Raw genomic sequence first — 23460 nt, 5'->3', positions numbered from 1 at the left:
TTATTCTCGAATGCCGCGATTCGCGCAGATTAGTCTTATTCGATTTCTACTTTGCAGCGACGGTATGCGACTCGCGAGCGCGCGGAGCAACCGCAGATAACGGGACGGCACGTTAAAATGGCACCGGGGCGAAACGCGGGCCAAATATGGCCGAGCCGGGCCATCGTTTTCGTCGCTTACGTAATCGGCTCTCGCGTCGCCGTTTCCGCGGGTCGGTCCAGTTGCCCGTTACGTAACGGAGACCGAACGTACACGATGGCCATTTCGCTGCGGTCCCGAGACCGCTTATGCACCGCCGCAGCTGCACTCGAACGGTCCAGGCCTCTTTCATTAATCCGTCGTTCGTTTTTTGCGTGACCGTCGGCAATTTGTATGTTCCTCGCCGAAGGAAACGGCCCCGTTTTTATCCGTCCGCAAGAAAGCTTCGCCGTGATCGACGGTAAACCCGGATGGCTTCGGGGCTATTCGTCGAACAGAGGAAACGTGTTTCCTGTTATCCTTGATTTATTTTCGCACGCTCTTCTATTTCGACGCCCTTTTAGGACGACACTCTTCGACCGACCATCCTCTCTCCTTTCCAGCTATTTCGTAGGACGGTCAAAATGGTACTGCAAATGTATGCTGGTTAAAGTATTCGTGAAATTAAAAGCTGCAACTAAAATTTACACGCGCGTATCGAGAATCCGTGCTTTCTCGAAATACAAATTTTATAGCTAAGATTTTTAAGCATAACTTCACGGTGTATACTTGTCTTGGAATTATTCGTACATTGACTGAAACGTGCTTATATCATCATTACATAACTGGAACATGTCTGCTCACGCATGTGAAATTGTAAGAGAAATTTGCATTCCAGCTTTGTGCACGGAATACCTAAATTAATTAACTTAAATTCGCACTTTAAACGCTATATATTTCGAATTACGAGATATCGGAGGACCTGTTTCCGAGTAAGAAAAAAATTTTGTACAAGCGCGAGAGACTGAAAACATAATCTTGACCATAAACTGCCTCTCGCAGGATCTCTGCGCACCGATTCGACGCGAGCATGTTCGCGTATGCATGCGAAATAACTGGCTCGCTTGCGTTACTCATTAACGGCACCCGCGAGCCCGGCATAGCGCGAGGCTTATGGCACCGGGCCCGCCATTTCGATTTCCACGCGAAACACGTACCGAACCCGGCCCGCAACGCCGAGGGTGGAGAGTGGAACCGAATCATTCGCGGACCTAATGGACCGTGCACCGTGAGAGAATTTCGACGGCGAAAACAACGCTGCCGGCGGCTCGCCGATTTTTCTGCGACCCCACAGATTTTCTTCGCTGATCCACATTCTTTTTTTCTCTAATCGTTCGCGCCGCAACGCCATGGAAACTTCGCGCTCGAAGCGAGATCAGATTTAGACCAAAGATTAGCTTTCTCATTTTTAGCGCGATCCCTTTGTCTGCGGATTCCAACCGCGAATAATCGGTGTTCTGAATTTTTTGTATCATTTCTCATCGCTTGGATCGCTGTGTTTGTTTTATTCGTTGCACTGAGAAGCTGCGCATATTCCGAATATTATGTTCTTCGGTTTTAATCCTTCAAGGCAACGTTGTTGCACAATATCCTACTTTATAACTTCGATTTGCTAATTTATATTAATATTTCACAACGAAGCAGATGACACGTTATATTGTTAATTTCACGCAATCTGAATTTTGATAAACCAGGCGCTGAAGCTTGTTTTATTTATATAAGAAAGAAATCAATTTTAACTTAGGCTGTTTCTTGCAATCTCTATTACATTTAAACATCTTCAATCCGCTCGCTACCGATGCTATTTGTATCGCGCACTGTCACCGGATTGCATTGGCATTCCAATTTCGGCGAGGCCTTCGAAAATGGCGTCACAGGCGATGGGATCGCGCGATAACTCGCCAAGGATAGGAGACAATGCCTGTTCTTTTTTACGGCGAAGGTCGTTCTGGTTTTCGGTGGACCCGCCGACGCTGCCGCGCTCCTCAAAATGGTGGCCATCGAGTGGGCCGGCGCGCGCTGTGGGCAGCGAAGCAAGCGACGGCCCACGCTCGATTCGTAAAAGTAAAAGTGTACGGCCGGTGTGCTGTGCAATTCTACGTATTCGATGGAAGATTTTCCGTGTGTGGTCAGAATGGAGGCTGATTCAATCGATCCCGCATCACAATGGCTGGTTAGGTCATCGGAAAGAACAAAGGAAAACTGCGATCTACCAATTTTGGTCAAGCACAGAGACTATTCTTCATAGTGATCTCCGAACGATCTTTCGAGTCATTTGCATCGTTGTTAGGACAGTTTTCATACCATTTCGGGACCATTTTTGAAGCACTTTTTGAGATCATTTTTATCTCATTTTTAATACTATTTTTAAAGCTTCTTCGCAATTATTTTGATCCTATTTATTACACTATTTTTGAAAGTATTCTTTAAGTTTATTTCCATCACTTTCTGCAGGGTAATCGTCAGACGATCTTTGATAAATTTTTAAGTAATTTTAAATTATTTTCGAGGCTATTTACGAGGCCATTCTGACATTATTTTCACGGCTGCTTCGAGGCTATTTTACAATTTTCAATCGTTTCGAAATTCTAATATCCGTCGATCTGAAATCATCGAGGCCGATTTCTGCATCCCGCGAGCGTTGAACAGCTCATCCATATTCGCCAATCAACGTCGCGAAATCTCGAACGGGGGAGTGGATCGAGCCGGCTGTAACCGAGACGCGAAGTCGGTCAGTCGTTCTTTCGAAATCGATAACTTTCCCTGGCTCATCCAAAACCGGTGGACCGGCCACGCATGTGTCCAAACTTTCCAAGCCCTTGCGCAACAGGCCCGGCAAATTACCGTGCGCCACGAAACTGCCTCAATCGTTGAACTTTCCCAAAATATTTTCGCAAGTTTACTCGAATATTCGAACAAGTATTATTAAAAATTAGGAAATCAATCGAAAGATGGGATTAGGGTTCTGAAAGAGCCTGTAGAACATACGCGACCACTTTATTGATCTAACGAATCTGACGAGCCGCAGGTTGCCCGCCCCCGCGATTATGCGAGCCACGTTTTCTTTGTTTATCTCGCTTTGCATTTAATTCCTTGCCTTGTCGAGAATATCTTCGTGCCAGTGGTTCTTACACGGTTTTCTGTCACTCGAAATCTGTGCTCGAACACGCGAAAGCTATAAGCTTTGAGTAATTCGTAGCAAATTAAATAAATTCCTTGCGATGATTCTAAAGATAACAATTAACTTGCAGAACAGACTAGTTATTATACTATTAATCTGTTAATTCCGTCGTCTAATAATAATGCAAAATACTTCTATTAATATTAAATCCAGCAGGCGATCGAAATTAGTGGTCTCGTAATTATTTGGTTGGCTGACATTCAGAAAATGTCCTGATTTATATTTTAATATATATATTCGTGAAATATTTATCCTTTAATTTTCTTCGTTGGCAACGTCTTTCATATTAATCGTTTCAGAGTACAGCGCTGTGTGTGTGGCTCGAACCCGTCGCTACTCCTCGAATTCAATATCCACTGCACGCGGAAAATGCCTGAAGTGTATTCAGCATAACCAGTTCCACATTTTTCCCCGTCGCTATCGACGCGAAGCAAATGAAATCTATCCGAGCATTCGGTTGATAGATCCTCGAGGAGAGTAGATCGTGCTTCCGGCGAGACGAAGAAACCGAGCAATGAATATCTGCGCTCGTAAAAACGGTGATTGGGCATACCGATGAATAAAGTTCGATCTCGAGACCACTTCACGAAATGTGTTCTGTCGCGTTCTACGTAACCCCTATCTCCTCTTGAAAACATGGCACTTCGTAGATTCATTTTCTTATTCAGAGGTGCTCCCCTTCTTCATGGCCTAAATTATCTAAATTTTTCATTTACATTTCGGAAAAATTTATATAATTTATACAGCGCTCGAAAAATTATGGCATAGAAAAATTTTGGATAAAGGTTGGACAACTTCGACCGACGATAACTCCGCGAAAAATCATTGTAGGATGATGACTTTTCCTTTAAATCAAAGCTCGAAGCCTCTACTTTGATACGATTTTTCTGGATTTTAAGTTTGGTGCACGGTCACCGCTGTAATTTTTTAAATATACAGTGCAGACTTTAACGCCACTTCAACGTGGTGTAGTTTCGCGAAAAATAATTGCTGCCCGGTTTATTCTTTTTTTAATTAAAGGGAAAGGATCGTACTTCGTTCCACCGATAACTAATAAAATTCTCCATTCGCTTCTTCAATAATTTATTAAATAATTTCCTCTTCCTCGAGTTGATCGTGCTTCCGGCGCGGTCAAAAAATATCCGCGCTTGAAAAAAAGAACTGCGATCGAGCATACCGACGAAGAAAATTTGATCGAGCGGCCGGATGCGCGCGCGGCGATAATCGATCCCGACGAAATCGAACGGAGTCGACGGTCGCCGTACTTTCGGATCCGACGCATCCTTCGGAACGGAGAGAATTCCACGGGCTCCAAGGATGCGGCCACAAAGTATTCAGCGAAACCAGTTCTGCGATTCTTCCAGGCTCGTTCTGCCGCGTTTAACAAGAAGCAAATTAAGTGTTTTTAAGTATCCCGTTGCCGGGATCATCGACGAGTTTAGCCATGCTTTCGCCCCGATAAAAACGATCCGGCCGCCACTCAGCGTACAAATAAGCGGACCTCCTCTATTTTCTGCTATCAGGCTCGCGGCCGTCCACCCGATTTCCGATTATTCGGGATATTTGAGGCACGCATTAGAGCGGAGAAACGTACGCGAATTAGATGAAAATTGGCGGATTAATACGCCGCGGCGGCACCAACGCGAAAGCATCCGTGGCAGGATAATCGCGAGAGAATAGAATTTATGGCGCCGTAAATTGCGATCAAAGTCGCTGGGTGGGGATTACGCGATTTTTGCAAAAATTTATGCAACAGCAAATACGCCGTTAAATCTCGGCCGAGCGCGATCTCTGCTGCACGGAATAATTTTTACATCAAAATTTGCAACACAATATCGCGACGGACTTGTTATGGAAATTTCGAATATAATCCGCCAATTGTACATACCTATATACAATTTCTATATCTTTAATCGATGTAAGATGTCTCTCCTACGATTCAAATTAAAATTAACGTAGGAAAATGAATTGCTATCGCTGCTAGAATAAATTTTTCATAGAACTTTGCGGCACGATATCACGGTTGGACTAGTTATGGAGATTCCGAGCGTAATCCACAAATTATACGTACGATTACCGCCCATTAGATCGGAACGAGCTGTTCCTCTTGACGATTACAATTAATGTAACCGCGCGATAATTTTGCACGGTACACCACGGACCGTATAAATTACTGAATGTAAACCGAGACACGATTCCCCGGTTATCTAACTCTCGGTACGTTAGAGAAACGATTAAGGTCGAAGAAATGGAAATCAACGCGAAAAGTCGCGACGAAAAAGTTGCATCGACGCCAGAAGAAAATCTGACTGAACCGCGTCCGAATGTTTCCGCGTGCTGAACCAGTCCCATAAAAAATTCGACGTTCGCGAACGCGCGTCGGAACGAGACCCGAGCCAGATACATAAACAGCGGCTGTCTCGAATTCCGATGACAGAGGCAATTGACCAGAAAATCCCTCTCGCGGTCGGAACGTCCCTCGAAACCAGTTCCGAAGTTTTAATGAACGAATCCCACATGAAACGCGCTCGCGTATCGGGATAATAGATCATCCGTTAATCGCGGCTGGTTCTCAATAAACTCGGCCGCGCGGACACGGTGTACGCCAATAAATATCCAGCCGGTTTGAAAAACAATATGAAACGCGAGCGCGTCTCGCCAACGGCAAAAAAATTCCGTCGGCCAGATATGTCATCGGACGGCGCGCGCGCTCCGATGCTAGCGTGCGCGAAGCGTGTTCCGAAGAGGAACGCGAGCGAGGATCGTTTCGACAGCCGCAGTAAATCGCAAAATGGGCGGCCGGTGCGCCGGTGTATCCAGTTCTAACTACCTCGTGGCTACGGTATCCTTGACGATGGCCTTGCCAGCGCGTCGCTGCACCTGTGTGCAACGATACATCCTCGTGGAAAGGCACGCCGCGTACAGTTAGCGCAGTTTCGCGCCTCCGCTTCTGCTCCCGCCGGAAATTCGCGTTAGCCGGGGAGTTGAACGCGCCGCGCGAACCGATCGCGGTGTTGCTTCTTTTCGGCGAACTCGTTTCGGTCCCGGTTCAAGCTTTTTAGCTTTCATTTCGCCGCGTTCCCATCGCGATCGTCGGCCAATCATCCGACGTTACCGCGCTATTACAGTGTTCGCTGTTCCAGTACTCGTCGTTGTAGTTGTTATTAATAGAACATTTGCTGTTACAGTAACAATATTGTAGTATTTAATGTTGTAATACAAGCTGTTGCAAGATATTTCATATCGCAGTATTTTAAATTGTTGCATTTAACATTGCAGTATATTTGCTCTTGCAGTATTTGATAATGCAATTTTAGTATTGCGAAATATTTAATATGACAGTATTTGAAATAAATTAGATAAAACAAAAGTAGAGAATGAAATAAAGTCAAATGAAATAGAGTAGAATAAATTATTTAAATCGAATGAAAATAGACTGAAATAGAGTGCTATTTATAGCATTGCAGTACATGTTGCATCGACCGCCTCCCGAGTTCACTTATCGCTGATCTGTTTTCTGCAGGATTTTGGCATTTTTACGTGTCGCGAGTAATCAACATAGAATGATAAATAGTCTCAAATATCAAGATAACGCATTGAAGGCCGTTCGACGCGCGTATCATCATTCTAATGTATCACTTTGCACGGTCCTTCTGTCGTATAATTAGCAGACTTTCTTCGACAACCGCCTTCATTTACACTTCCTTCTACGTGCACGATGTTTCTAGATCGGGCACGGCGATCGATCAAGCCCGATCTCATTCGAACCGATCCAACCAGTCTTGTACCAACGGCCGTGGGACTTAGGCGAACCGGTGGTACCGAGGGATGTTCCATTCGGTAGGCGGAGAAACGATCGGTTTCACCGTTCGTTAAATGCAAATTAGTGTCACGGGACAAAGGATACCGCGAGCGGAAAAGCTGGGACGACTTGTCGAGCCAGGAAAATGAAAAATCATTATCCGCGATCTAACGTTACGTTGGCAGCCGGTCTCTGGGAAACGCGATCCCGGCGAAAACGAAAGCCGATCCGCCCTAATCCATAAAATGTTCCGTAAACACGGCCGCTGCCAAAGGTGCGCTCGACTTTAAAATAAATCTAAATCGTATGGCAAAAAGATTGAACAATCTATTTTGTCTAATCGCTGAGAATTGAGTAATAAAGTAAACGATTTAAATACTCCGGATGAAAATTAGCGCTGCCTAATCGTGTTAAAGATTGTCCTCAAGATACTACGAAAATTCGCGAGGTCTGTCACAGTCGTCGTGTCGCACATGAAATGTGTGGAACAACTGCAGCAGCATTTCATGGTTGTACACTTCGAAACCCGTCCTTCGGTGAACTTTTTGGGAAAAGGTACAACAGCGATTCCATTCTCCGGCTAACGACGTCCGGCGTCCCCGAGACGGCCATAATCTCGACGAAATACGGTGCCGCAGCAACATCAGAAAACCATTTCGTTCTCCGCTATAGCTGACTCCAATATCGCGAACCAGTCGCGCGTAATTTTCTCGGCATACGAACGGCGGGGCGGGGGGGATCCATTAATTTTTCGAAATATTTCCTTATACGGTGGCCGACGGTGCGTCGGCTATAGATGCTTGTTCGGTTAGGCGACGGCTTGTCCGTGACGGATAATATCTTCCTAGTAGCACGGTGTAACCACCGGTTGCGAACGGGGATACGAGCATCGACATCCCCGAAGGACCAATTACATCGTAAAATCCGTGGCCGGTAAATTGCACGGGAGTTCCACCCCGGTGAACGACAGCTGCCCTTCGCTCCTCCTCCCTCTGTGCTCGGGTGCCGGTGGCCCCCTCCGGGGCCTCGCCGTCGGACCCGGGCGCTGGCCACCTTTTCCGTGCCCCGGATTTATCGCTGTTGGCGCGCATTCCGCGGCCGGGTCCCGGGAAAATTGTTATTCCCCCCCGGGCACCGCGATGCAACATTGTCCATTAACGGACTTCCTGTTTTACGTGTACACCTTTTAAACGATCCACGGTCGTTACGATGAGGATATCTGAGACGGCCGAAGGCCAGGGATCCTACAAAAAGGGAGCCACACGATCGAAGGCCGTGGATCGAGGCGAAATTATGATAGGGCGACGATCTTGCTAAGGGCTCGTGGATAATCGCCGGGATCTGGATCGTCGAGTTTCCAGGGAATCCGTGGTGGGGACGGGCAGCTGCGTGTATGGTGGAAACAGATTTTTGGGGAAAATGAAAGCGAGGGTGTGGCAAAAGACTATTTAAAGGTAAGATTGCAATGGAGTCCTTGAAATTATTCGGCTAAATGTTTCTTCGAGTAAATTCTTCGTATCAAGTTTTATGCGAATAAATTCATCGAATAAAGTTTTATACGAATAAATTCATCGAATAAAATTTTATACGAATAAATGAATCGATTAAATTCTGCGAACATAATTTTATTCGCAGAATTTCTATTCGAAGAATATTTCGCTAAAGTTAAGAAGTAAAATAACGAAAGAACCGGTATTAATTGCAGCAGCGTAAGATAAAATAAAATTAGAGGGCTGTGATGAATACTAATAATGGAAGAAGTGTTTCGCAAGAGTCCTATAAGGTACGATATTAATAGAAGCAATATTAGTTACAGTGACAGTGGAGAAAATAAGTAAGAGATAAGAAGTAAGAAGAGTAAAAATAAGAATCCGAGAAAATGAGGAGGGAGAGAGAGAAATGTTTCCTCTGCGGAATGAAAATAATGGTGAAAATAGAACTAAACGGTGCATGAGTGCCGATAGCAATAAACCGTATGGGATTGCTGTTGCCTAGAAGGAAGAAGATAGTTGTCGCGTCCGCGGAACGTCCCCGTCCACAATAAAACTGTTGATTAATGGACAAGGGTGGGCGAGCAAACTGGCTTCGGTTAAAATAGTAACATCTCGAAATCATTTCCATGGTTTCTACGAAGATTTACGAGACGCACGGCACCGAAGCATTACAGCTGCCCTTTTGCGAATCCTGTAATCAGCCTTGTGTACCATTATCGTGAGAAAGAAAGGACTGCGCGATGTCCAAGGTGGTCATCTCGTGATTATCCATACTCGCTGGCTTCGCAAGGATTAATGGTCGACTTTCACCTCTTTCGTTTCCTCTGGAACCACTCACGACCTCCCCTCAGCTCTCTCGCGTGAATCCACCGTGGCCTGCGCCCATGGTTTCCCAACCTTCTCAAACTTCTCTCTGCCCGACTTCATAATTTTTCATCCTTCAGAAGTTCGATCAAATAAGTGAGAACTATTTCAAATATAATATCAGTGATCCTCTCTTGACTCGTTCTTGATGTTGCGAAGATCCTCCATGTGTCTCTGCTATTATTAATTTTCCATATTTCCTAGTCTGCTAGATTGTATCCCAGCCGCTGAGAGTGACTTAATTTATTCACCACTTTCGATTCAGCCGACACCGGGATTTCCATGAACCACGCGAGTTTCTATCTCGTCGATCCCGCGAACGCAGTGTTCACCTATCGACTTTCATCTCGATTGGCTGCCAGGACACTAACTCACCTTGATGAACACCTCGTCGTGCCACGGGATTCGCGGCCACGCTAACATTAACCTTCCGAAAGGAAAATCCTCCTCGGACGTTCTGCGTAGACGCCAATCTCTCAGCCGTACAGAGAGGAATGGTAATGAATCGTCATCGAATCGGTTGATTCATGGCGAATCGAGATAGCTTCGAAAGTACCGGTCGCAAAAACGAGCACGAATCATCAGCTCGTTCCAGCAATGATGTCATAGTCGTACTCCTGCACCGAATCGAATGTTCGAACAGCGAAGACCGACGATGCGGTTCCAGCGGGTTCCGAACCGATTTCGAACCGATTTCGAACCGATTTCGAACCGAATGGAATCCGACGCGATCCTGTGGAATTTATTCCGGCGAGAAAAACGGGTCGCCAATTATGGAAATTAGCATGCAAACTCTAGCGTCGATCCGACGGCGTCCAGAATACATTTTTGCAACACGTGTACACGAAGCGAAGTTCCATCAATCTTCGAGGCCTCGGAACGTTCCACCCAATGGCGACAGCCACACACACATAAATTCCGCCACCTAATGATCGCTTGGCAAAAGCGGGAGCAGCATTTACGGCGAACGCTAGCGCGCGAACCACGGCAGGAACTTTAATAAAAACAAACAGCTCTTTTCCTTCGTGCTTTAACGAACCTAGCGCTCGCCGCAATAAAATTCTCTCCCTCCCCGTCGGCCTCGTTATTAAATCATTAAACGTGCTCCGAGACATTTTAACAAACGCGTCGATACCGTATTTAATGCGGCTGGCTGGGCGATCGCTTCGTTATGCCCCTGCGGCGCTGACGCATTTATGCGGCTACCTTAAATATTATATTGGATCTCGGACCCTGCGGCCTAGAAGGAGATCGTCCTTCATTTTCGACGTAGATATTAAAGTGCGCAATTGTGGACCGCACTAATTTAAAACTAACAGAACTTAAAAATTAATTCTTCAAAAATTCTGACAATTACTAGGAATATTAAACTTATTTAGTTTGATGAATTCAAGACCGTTCTAAAATCGAACCAAAGGAATGCAATTTGTTCGAGATAATAGAAGAACTAGTTTGGAAAACACGAACAAAAACAGCGAAATGAGGCATGCACTTCCAAGAGGAAATACAGTTTAATTAGAACCGGAATTTGCGGCTCGCGATATTAATGCTCCCGGTACCGCGGAGCATCCGAGACGCATGAGGCGAAGCCTAATTGGCGCTCGGAAAACTGTTCGCCGAACTTGGGAACGACGGTGGCTCGGTTCCGCTCGAACAAGGTGTTAAGCGGAAAGATCAGGGTGAACACCACGGCTGGAATCGGCTCCGGCCGGCGAATAAGGCGCGCAGAGGCAGCTTCCAATCAGCCCAAGGTCACCGGTCCGGCAACGCCGTGCAGCCTAAGTGGCATAATGGCCGTCCTGGCAAAAAGGAACACCGGGAATTTTAATGGCCGCGCCAGAGCTTCTCTGTCACGGCGTGTTACCCCTCTAATAGAAACACCGTTACGTCACCCGTTACATTTTCCTGGCGAGGTGAACGCGTCCTCTCCACCAGCACTCCCCCCGTTTCCCGCCCCTGCAGCCCCCTCCCCCCTCCCCCGAATTGATCGTTCGAAGCGGATCGATTCATTAAATCGAGAAATAATCGAGCGGATAAAAAACCATCGCCGGGGAACAAACGACTTCCGGCGATGTTTACGGGCCTGAGACACTTGGCCGAGGAAACCTCCGTGGCGAGGATAAAGGATCATCCTTGGCTTCCTTCAATTGTACCGACGAACGGGAATTATGCGATCTTCGGAACCCACATTTCGTCCCCGGGTTCGACGATCACGTACCATATGCAACGGTACTGTTCATCAAAACCATGGAACATAACCTTTGCGGCCGGAGCTAACAATTTCTTATTTCATTCGTCACATTTCTTAAAGTTTCTACTTGGTTTAGGGTATTTTTAAAGTTTTTTTAGCGCCGAAGTAGCTTCCAGTATTTTTTAAAAACGTTTTTAAGATTCTGAGAAAAAGAAATTTTGGTTTAAGGATGCAGAGCACTCCGCCGTTTTGTTCCCCATTCTAGCTAGCATCTTCGGTCAAGGTCGGTATTGAATCATCAGCCTTGAAGATGCAGGACACTCCGCTATATCGTTCTCTAATCAAGGCGCTTTCAATCTACATCAGTTTTCAAAGGACTCCCTTTGATTTTCTCGTGCATGCTCTGTCAATTGCATATCGATTGAAACACCGTCAAGATAACGATCTTGGTCGGAAGATGCACACGTCGGCGAAAGAGTAGGACGAGACAACGGGTGACAGGATGAGAGCTACTGGCCGTAGCAGAAGCACGGCGCAGGCCTTCTAGGGTCGAAGGAGAAGAAGAAGAAGAAGAAGAAGCTGCATATTTCTTGCCCACACAGTGGATTAGGCTTGCAGCGGTAGGACGGCCGGTCGCTGCTCTTCGTCAAATGGCCTATTGTTCGCAATTTCAGGCCCTTTCAAGTTAAACAGGCTGCTCTGCTTGTTAACGCACCCACCGCCGCCACTGGAGCACGCCGAGTCCCCCGGTAAAAGTCCAATACCTGCGGCATCTTCGAATAACAATCGGCAGGTAGATGCACTTCGAGCTCTTCTCGAGGACGAAATACTTCATGTCAGAATGCTGCGTATTGTCGCCGCGGAGCAGTCTGGTTCACAATTGCCACTTTACAATCCTTCTTCATTGTCCGACCGTGTTCTGGAACTCGGAGAATCTTCTTCTTGTTGCGGAGTAATCCGCCTCTTCGAGGTCTCGGTTATTTAACCCCGTTCTTGGAAAATTCGCTGCTGCCTCCAGAAAGAGCTTTGACATTCTAAACGATCGCTACGTTCTTCTTCACAGGAATTTGGTTTCTTGCTGATGGATGCTCTTCGTTGTCTTCTTCGCCGTCTAGATGATTGAACATTTCTATCTTCGTTCCAGGAAAATACCTTTTTCCTTACGCATTCTAAACAACGTAATCTTCCATTTTCTCTAAGATCTTGGCCTTCTTCTTCTTCTTCTTCTTCGCCTTGTCGAAAATGTCTTCATGCTTCCGGAATCATGTTTCTCTTGCCGTCGAAGATCTTACCATTGCTCGCAGACCTCCCTTTCACCATGAACAGTTTTCTTCTTTTTCATCTTTTCCGCTTCCTAAATATCCTAGTTCGTCTACTTCTTCAGCTTCCTAAAGTATGTAACATTTCCTCCTCGAAGATTTCCCCTTTTTCTCTTTCGCCATTCCGAAGAGTTCTTCCCGTTTTACCGACACCCTTTATCTTTTTCCGTTCGATTTTTCTAACTCGGTTCACCTTCCGTCGAATAACTCACTTCCTTCGCATTTGAAACAATTTGTTCCCTTTTTTTAGACCCGAAGACCTTGCTTTTCCTCTTCCTATTCGTGACCTAGACCTTCTGCTTCTTCGGCTTCCTGGAGTATTTACCGCATCCTCTCTGAGATCTCCTTAACCAGTCAGCTGCTTTCGACTAGTATACTCGTCACAAAGAAAACGCAGCATTTTCTGCTGTCGTTAGATTGCGAAGAACAAAATTACAAATCTTCTATAATTACTATAAATTAAATACTTTTCAAAGAGACTGCAATACCCAACTGGTCAAGACGTCCGCTTCGAGATCTCTCCTCGCAGTTGTTCCTCCAAAGGTATCGCTTCCCTCCACTTTTAAAAATTAAATTCGACGGTGTCCATGACACGAACGCCGAAGTCGCATTCTTTCCTGCCGAAATGGCCCTGAGAACCACTGACAAACGAAGAGAGAAGGGTCCCTGCGCTAGTATTGGATCAAGGTACAGGTCCTCCAACCTTGTTGACCTCTGACTGAGGGCGAGCAGCCATATCTGCCGGCCAGTTTTTCAGCCGGAGGACGCTGGCAACCGCTCGGCAAGGATACGGCACAAGTTCGCCCGTAGCAGAGTGGAGACCGGTCTCCGATCGCGTCTCCTCTTTTGCTGAAGGGACTCGCCGTCTTTGTTCCCGCCACTGTCTCTTCTCCCTGTCCTCCCCGCCTCCCTCCTCCACCCCATCCTTCTTCTTCTTCTTCTTCTTCTTCTACTCTGGCAGCCTGATCATCCGCCGGACAATGCTGGCGCCGTGGTATCGACGACCCCGAATACCCGCGGGTCGTCGCACCGCGATTAGTATCTTCGGCTAACCCTAAAACTCCGATTTCTCCCGCGGATCGGATCAGCTTCCCTCCGAGGCTTCGTGCCGGATCAATCGGCCCTCGGATCTACCACCGCCGAGCGTCGCTTTCGGCGTCTTGTTTCTCGCGCAACTTGCCTACCAACGTTATGCATTTATGTGATTTATACATTTATGCGATTCATGCATCTCTGTGACCCGTGCATCCGCGGATTTTATGCATCCGCGAAATTTATGCGGTCGCACACGATCTATGCATTTGTGCGATTCATGTAATTGCGCTGTTTTTATGCGTGTGCCGAGAGTTTTGCAATCGGTTCGCCCTTCGGTTATTTCTAAACGATGCTGCGTATAATACTGTTGTATAATAATGTTGCAATGATATGATAGCGATCTGCTATTATTGTTATTTTGATTTTTCGATATTTTTTTAAACGGATCAAAGACTGAACTTACCCAACGTCGCATCTTTTTCTTTCAAATCAAACATTATGTTTGAACAAAGATAACGTAATGCTTAAATAAATTCAATCTTGTTATTCTTATGATGCTGCATACGATAGTCGCTTGTCTTGTTATTCTTGCCAAAGTGCGCGCGTTAATCACTACTGACGCTCGATAGGTTTCCCGTGAAATTTTTCTACTCACCATTAAATCAATAACTGTGTGATAACCTGACCTATCAGGCGATTTTAAACTTATTATGACCATTAAGAATGGAACTGAAGTTTGCTTTAGCTCCCGCTAAAGATCATTCAACACACGTCACCGTTCAACCCAATTTAATTTAATTTTAATCAATTCAATTTTAATTCTACTCTTAAAAACAACAATATTCGATAACATAAAAATGCTTCTTGCCATCCGAGTGCAAAGGGTTAATTTTATGAAATTCGTTGGGTTCTCAACGCGGCCGTTACAGTGACAATTATCGCCGTCGAAAAAAAACGTGGCACGTCCCCTTAACAAAACCGCGGGTGCCATAAACGGGCTCGGCAGCCCGGCACCGCCTAATCGTCACCCGTTTCCTCGCCGCGGAGTCACGCGTAGAATTCAATTTTCATTAGGGGCTCGAATCGTGGAATGTCGCGACGGTTCCCGAGGAGGCAGCACGCTCGCCGCCGTGGAGAATCATGGTGGCAGGATATTAAATAGAGAAAATGGAGGCGAAGCGGACGGACGAGAAGAAAGCAAGCGAAGACCAGCGACAACGTTAAAGTCACTTCCCCGCGTTCTCGCGTCATTAACTCCCTCTCCGGCGTCCCAACCGCTTCGCTCTTTTTCATCGTCATACCAGCCTCGCCACCCCTGCCGCACCCCGCGGCCTCGATTTTCTATTTTGCCCCCCGTCCACGATCGGCCTTCCGTGTTCTGATAGCGAGCGCGCAGCGACGCGCGCACGAAGGATAGAGCAACGAGACGCCGTGCCGCGCCGGGGCCCGTCTTCCGGAAATTTCTCGGTCCCGGTTAATCGACGAGCCGGTTATCGCGAGAACAATTTTTAATCGTCCACGGGACGCGACAGCAATCGGACGATGATTAAATGTGCCGAGGACACGGGTGCTCGAGCATTACCGGTTCGACTTATCTCGATGCTTCCGACACGTGAATGCTAAGGATTGCACGCGTTCGTTATGCAATTTGTAAACTAAATGTATTGTCTATTATCGACTCTGCGAAATTAGTGAAACGTATGTATAGTAATAGCAGCGATTTCTAACACAAGATTCATGGGGCAGTAATAGTGCCTATTTTCGTCCTGAGATATGGTGCCCTGAATCTATAGGGTACGTTCATGAAAAAGCTGCATAGTTCAACGCCTTGTGCGGAACGGCAAACATTTTTCCCGGACATGCCATTAGCATCATCGCAAAGCTCGTAGCTTCCCTTTTAATTTGAGCGGCGCATTAAGTCGCTGCAATTTGTTCTCGCGAAGTTATAATGTCCCATCCATCAGTCGCAAGTAGCGAAAGCCCGGCCTCGGACGGCGGACAAAAGTGGAGGATTTTTCTCGGGGCTATCCGCATTCGTACGGTGCGACCGAAGAGGGCAGGTTTAACTCGGCCATTTATTTGCCGGCGACCTAATGGAAAAGCAAGGGCGCCGTATAGAAAGTAAGCGAGCCGGGATCGTTGACTTCCTGCGGACGTTCAACATTGAATAATCAGCGAGCCAGGCGAAGGCACAGCTTCGCGGCGCTGCGTGACCAAGAAGGCCCTCGTGTCGAGCAGAATCGGGCATAAATCCTCGGGTGGCGGTCGCTCGTCGAACGTATAACTTAATCAACGTGTCGTTTCGCCTGTCCTTTGTTGCTCGGAACGAGGCGCGCTTATAATCATAGGACTGGGTCCTTTGATCCGGCGGTGATCCTGCAGGATTTATAGCGAGCGAGGTACAGCGAACGGCAAACCCGATCCGCTCATTTCCCGAAGATCCGGTTCTACGATCGAACGCGATCCCGCAGATACGTCACTCTGGCCACAGGATGAGTCTATAGGGTCCGGAGCGACCACGCCGGAAAGGATCTATCATTATCCTAGCTCGCGGAGCCGGTGATTCGGTGTTACGTTACTCCTAATTAATCCTTGCCTAGCGGGTGTAGCGCGGTCCGTGGAATCGACGGTACTTAGGACCGCGATTAGCGTGATTAAGGCCTTTAACTTTCCTGATTGCTTGGTCCCAGGATCTAGGATCGAACACCTAATACCAGCAAGGATTTTTGAGATTCGGGGAATACGGTTTCTGATCGAGATTTTATTCCAACGCTAATGGTTGCTCGGGGGTTAAAAAGTTCCTCCATTTACTTTTAATTCACCTAATGAATTAATATGTAAACTAATTTGTTATATGTTAATTATAATATGTTAACATAATTTGGTCCAATTTTATTCCAGTCGAATATTCCAATATATCAATGAACTTAAATTCATAGTATTTACACAATTTTCTTCGAAACTATCTCTCTCGTAGCAAGATCCGGCGAAATTACACCTGGACACCAGGTGAAATTATTCAGTGAAATGTTGCTCGACTGGTCGGAAGATGTCGAACGTTCGAAAGTATGGCTTTAGGTTAATATAACCAACTAATATGGAATATTTCATGTAATTCAATCAATCGATAATATTTTGTACCAATTCCTTCGCGCTTCGGTAAAAGAGAAACAGAAATCGTAAACTGTTTAAAATTCTTGTTGAATCACGTTGCTATGCAGGTGGGATGACCTAAAGCGTGGGTGCAAGGATGTATCCTTGCGACGTAGAAAATGAATCCTAATCATTCGGTGAAAGTCGAAATCCTGTTCGAACTCGACGACACTGCCCAAAACAGGAATACTCGCGTGGGCGTGAATTTTATTCGGTAGACTGTGAGATTCTGACCTTGGACCTCGCCTTTACAGAGAAATCGAGTATGGTCGACGACGCGAAATTATCCCGGAGTCCCCTGCTCCGTCCTACGTGCTCATTTTTTTTTGTTCCTTTCGCGTTGGCTTATCGATGAATCGAATGCGTTACGCTCGCCTAAGTATGACGTCAGGCCTCTATCGCTACATCTATAGTCCGGAATTTTTCAATAAATTTCATCATCGCGATAATAACTTCAATCGTGCACCAAGGAAGTCCTCGTACTAACAGAATCGAATATAAATACGTCCCAGCAAAGCTTCTGTAAATTAACTTCTTATCCCATTGTCAGTCTTTCAATAACTATTTTTAAAATTAAAAATCAACGGTTGAGAATATCTTAAAAAATTGTTGAAAGTGACAATGATTTAATGCGCGATCCAACACATTATTTCGATCTATATTCTAACAATTACATCGTAACAATTATTATTTAGAAGAAAATTATCGAGCTTCGTTTGCGAATAACTTAACGATAGAAAATCCTATTAGCAGGCTCCCGGCAAATAAAGCGACCAGTTTCCTATCTTAATGGTTCTGCGAACGGTGGGATTTCACGGTACGCCGTGTCGATGAGAAAATCAACAGCTCACGGTGGACATTAAATTTTGTTACATTCCCTTAAAAACAATATTGGCCGATTTCATTGAACCGAGGTCGAGCTTCGAGTTTTCAACGGCGCCGTATACCTCGAGATCCTGTTTCTCGGAAAATCTGGTTAATCACACAGTACGTCGATTCCGTAACCGAGCCACGAGCAAATATTAGACTTGCCATCAACAGGATTCACACTACAGAATTCCGAAGAGTCACCACGGTGTTTCGTAATCCTGAATAAACATTATTCTTTGGTCTGAAGAAATAAAGAGCAGACACTGTAGCATTGGCTCTACTCCTGTTGTATTTCCGTCTTTTATTGGACAGATATTTGAACGACGTTTTTATTAAAGCCTAGATTTATTATATAATAATAATTTACGATATAATATGTCGCCTAGAATTATTTCGTCGTAAATGATTATTCGAATAATTCTTTGTATTCTATTATTTTTATTCAAATTAATTTTTTTTTTGACAGGGTCGAAAATTTTGTTTAATCCGCGTTCCATTTATATACACGCCGATTAACGAACTAACTTGCGGTCAATTAGACGCAATTCATAGGGTATTAGACTTGGTCGAGCACTTATGCAAGAAATTACAGTTCCCGATGCAAGAAAGGCGTAAAGGCCTAAACGTTTTCCCAGCCTGCTTTTATGCCATCGCAGGCGTCACGTAGCCGTCGCATTATGTCGCGTCTCATTGTCACGCGTGCCACGGCGTATTTCGAATTGCATTGACACACATCGGACACGGACACAGTCCGATCCTATAACGATCAGGCCGATCACGACGATTTTCCATCGTTCATGGTTCGTTTCAGCGAACCACCGCGCCACTTTGCCAAGAATTCGCGTGACAAACCTGCTCGCGGAAACGAAAACAAGAGAATACGAAAATGAACGATTCAATTCTCGATTTAGATAACCGAGAGTGGACACGGATAAACAACGAACGCAAACGTCCGTCTGCACAGGACCGAAGGAAAATACGATCGAGAGCGCACACAATAGAATTATAGTATTAACTAAACCACATTGTACGATACCGAGCAGAACGCGACGCGCCAAAATCAGCGCCGCGATTTATGCTAAGAACATAGCAGCGAACGATAGGAAATTAACTAATCTCTTATCCTCGGCGAATCGACTGCAACGCGCGTTCGCGCATAAATAAAGCTTTTGCAAGAGAGTGGTAAGAACGGTGAAGCGTTCTAATCCCCTCGAAAAATGTTGATCACCGATTAACCAAGCTCAAACAAGCATTAACAGCCGGGCGTAACGAGCGTGGACGACCGTGTTCGTTATCCGTGCCCGACCAGGACCGTGGCTGCCTAATGCCGCTGCCTAACTACGTAATTATAACGACTTAATGAAAATCGTATCCGGCGCAATTAAGTCGCGCGGAAATTCAATATTCCATGGAGACCAGATGTCGCGACGGCCGCTCCAATTTTCATGTCACCCCGAACCGATCGCGTGTCGTTTAATTTCCGATCTCGATTGCATCCTGCAATTAACCCGCATTCAAAGATGCGCCGGGGTGCGCCGATCCTATCTGCGCGGATTAAGTTCTCTCTTGGGACCGGCCAACGCAGAGCATGACTCTTACACCGGGAACAGGAATATCACCGGCGTTGCGGTCACATAATCGATGGAAAGCGAAAATGCAAGTCACGGGTTTTGAATGTTTAATTATTTCCTTGGTATATTCGGTCTGCCAACAGTCATCGCTTGTTCTAAAACACTCATGACAGGGTTTAAGCTCAAACATTTCTACGTCCTCTTCCTGGCCCCAAAATGGCGGAGCTCGGAGAACGATGTTTTTTTGAAAAAGATGGTTACGTCACGTTCTTTGTCGTTAAATACTTTTTTACTTGTACATCGACTATGAGAATAAACGATTCACCTATTATTTTAATGAGCTTATGACGCGGCTTAAATTCGAACATTTCAGCGTCTTTTCGTGGTACCAAAATGGCGGCGAACAAGTACAATATTATACGTATGACTCAACTCGAGAAGAATCGTGAATAGAACAAGATGAATGAAAGATCTGGAGCCAAAAAACTTTCAACGGCCAGCAAAACGAAACTACACGAAGCGTTATTGAGGACCGAAAGGAAACCGCGTGTCGCAATTGAAGTCTATTTCCTACGCCGTGCGCGTATTACTAGAGGCATGCGGGAAACAGCTGTGTCTTTGAGAAAACCGTCTAATCGCCTCGGTTGCATAACGATTATGCATCTATTCATGAGCATGTCCCGAGAAGCAGTTGTCGCGCCAAGAAGACGCGCCCGCATGCGCAACGCGCGGCAAATATTGACGAGAGAAATTTGTCCGCGGGTTTTATCATTCAGCGAACGGTGGGTAAAACACGGCGCTGGCGTGACATCATCGGCCGCATCCGACTCTCCTGGGAACACGCGAACCGCGTCAGAATTATTTATAGCGAACGCGCGATCAACGAAATTGTATTATAACTGTATCCGCCGCGGCGTGATTTCATGAATGGCGACGCTTCCGACAGCCCGGACTAATATTAATGGTGCCGTGTGGTGAACTATTAATCAAAACCGATGCGTCGAAATATAGGGGGCTTCGATTCCGGCGGGGACGTAACGTCGTTCAGGTGTTCGGACGTGTCGTCTGGTACTCTTACGGTAAAATAAAAGGCACCGGGACACGAATCGCGCGACTCGAATATTTAGGTCATTATTGAATCGTTGGAACTGGAAGATTGATTATAGGTCAGATTATTAGCATGTTCTGCAGGATTATAGGCTATAAATCGTTGGAGGATGAGACCGATTACTAGCAAGTTGCAAAAAATTATAGAGCATGAATCTATTATAAGATCGACTGTGGATCGGATTATTGGCAGTCTCCAAAGGATTATAGACTATAAATCCTTCGTGGATGGGAGGCAATTACAAGCATGCTACGCGGAATTATAGATCATAAATTTATCGGAGATCGGGACAATTACAAGCGAGTCCTAGAAATTCTAGACTATTTTCTCGAGGACCAGGACTATTCCGAACAAATCCAAGGATTGTGTATGATATATCCTACGAGATTCAGGGTACAATTACCAGTTGCGTCACATGATTATACATTACAAAATTCTTCGTTGATTAGGGCTTAGCGGGTCTTAGCGACTGGGTCCACTAACGTAGTCAAGAGATTTAAAGACATTCGCAAGGTTCTTTATGCATTCCATCCCTTCAAGGATCAGAGGGATCGCCAAGGATTATCAACTAATGTCAATGATATAATATAATTAATTACTAGGTGAACTACATTATTGGAGCAAGTACTATCATGAAAACTCTGCAAAATTTAAATAGACTCAATTTTTCACACTTTCACGGGGCATTATGAGTGCATCAGTCATTCTTACTGGTCGGGTAGTTTTGGTATTCTTGTACGCAATGTTCGGAACAGGAAGTTCCTCGTGGCCATGCCGATATCCTCGGCGAAACAGAGGAATCGGAGGATCTACAAGCGTACAGCAGGCCAGCTGCACCGGTGTTCCCGGAGGAAATGGGATTTCTAAGGTTGGCTCTCGTTCCCAGGCGAGAGCGGCAAGATGGATAGAGGATCCCGGAGATTCATGGAGCGACGTATGTAAATACGACTGGCTTATCCTGGGATTCGCCCTAGCCGCGGGCTACTTTCTGTACTTATTACGATGTATCTAGCCGGCTGAAGCATTTCTCGGGTTCGACGTCCGGTCAGTCCAGGCTGCGAGCGCTCGGCTGCAGCTGCAGAGTCCGCTGTAGTTGCCGCAGTCGGCCGCAGCTGCCGCGCGGGCCCGCGGAGAGCCTCGATCTTGCGCCACGCGCTACGAGGAACTGTAATCCTTGTAAACACGATATCCTCTCTCGGTTAGGCCAGCTGACTCTCCTACGGCACCGGCGAAGCCGCCTCTCGCGATGCGCGATGCACGCTGTCCGCGCGCGGAACACGCGCGAACATTTCCTATTCGTTCCCCTGTCAGTCTGCACGGCCACGGTCGGGCCACCGCCAATTTCTGATCGCTGCGGGGGGAAAAAGGATCGTCCACGGTTGAACAGTTTTAACGAGCCCGGATTCCTCGACCGTGACGCCTTCGATTATTAACCAGCTTTTATAAATAGTCAGCCACCGCGAGGCGGGCGCAGAACGGAATCGGCTATGACCATAGACAACGGAGAATCTAATTTTATTCGAGTAACAGTTACGAGCAATTTTTGAAGCTGCGGATAAACTCAGTTAATCGAAAGCAACGAATCATTCATTCTTCATTCGAATATTAATTTAATGGTTATTTTCGAATAACATCGTTCATCCACAGCTTTGACGTTAGCAGACATGAGTAAGCTCCAGGTTTGGCGCCGCATGACATCACGTTTAGTTATCGAACGGATAAAATTGTTCAAATAAATCTCTTCGAATGATGCTGCAGAATTTATTCGTAAATAAGGAGTTATTAATTTTGAATCAAAAGAAGTTTAAAAAAAGCGTACGAATAAATTTGCAGGAAGTAACAAGTAATCGTTATTCGAATAAAATTTACCGAACTCTGTTGGAGAACGATCCTCCAACGATTTCTGCGAAGTCTCGTCCGTACCCGCAGGCTAATTAGGATTATTGCTTTTCGATCGCATCGCGACGATCCTGCCGCGACCGAGCTGTTTTAACGGTGGACCGGATTCCATGGTTTTGATGCTCCTGGCAACAGGTGCGACAGGCGGGAAATCGGTTCCATCCTTGAGGCAGGCACACTAGTCCTGCGGTACTGTTACCGGCTCTTCTCGCGCTCTGAGCTCATGGATACCATTACGAGTCCTGTTAGCCGGGATTTTTAACGAACGACGATCTTATCGGTCTTCCCCCGTGCGGAATTCCCATTTTTAGCTTACGCGATCTTAATTGCTTTTTGAAGACCGTGTCCCAGTGAAGTTCTGCAGTTTATAGGGACTATTAGGTTGCGGGTTTTATGCGTTTACTTTGTAAGACGATGGCAGCGCTGATCTTGGAAACGCGGCTTAGGGAATGTTACAGTTCTTTGTCGTGAGTTGCTTGTGGGAATCCGCTGATCCTTGCAGTTTGTTAGTCTCGATCATATGGTGTCATTTCAGCGTTTCATTGTCTTCCGAGATCCATTTTATCAGTGTCCTCATTCTTTTCAAAGACGCGTTGAGCTATCTGCAGGTTGTTTCAATCTTTTGGAAAATACCTCAGAATGGATTTAACATTACCAAAAAATCTAGTTTGTCCTGGATTTAATTTGAAATATCGCAGATGCGAGATTTCCTGAACTTTCCAAGGATATCCTTCGCATAGTCTTCGCAAGAAGAAAAGAAACGAAGTAACACGAAGTGAAACGAAGCGAAAGGAAGCAAAACAAAGTCGAGAGAAAAGATCGGACCGCCTCCGAGTAGTTTTTAGCATCGCCCGGAAGTCCCGAGGCCCGTCAGATACTGCAGCGGGACATCTTTACGGGCGCTCTAACGCGGCTCGATTTGTTCGTGCATCAACGTGCACCCACGTGCATTCCAC

The 23460-nt window shown here is 45.9% G+C and overlaps 1 protein-coding gene across 1 annotated transcript in view; it reads left to right on the top strand.

Annotated features, from left to right (window-relative positions):
* The window catches only part of Pio (zona pellucida domain-containing protein piopio), a 90149-nt gene that overhangs the window by 49655 nt on the left and 17034 nt on the right, over positions 1-23460 (top strand). The window lies entirely within an intron of this gene.

This window comes from Augochlora pura, chromosome 4, assembly GCF_028453695.1.
Source record: "Augochlora pura isolate Apur16 chromosome 4, APUR_v2.2.1, whole genome shotgun sequence".
Classification (NCBI taxonomy): Eukaryota; Metazoa; Arthropoda; class Insecta; order Hymenoptera; family Halictidae; genus Augochlora; species Augochlora pura.
Note: the sequence above shows the minus strand (reverse complement) of the source record. Positions and strands in the feature narration are given on the sequence as shown.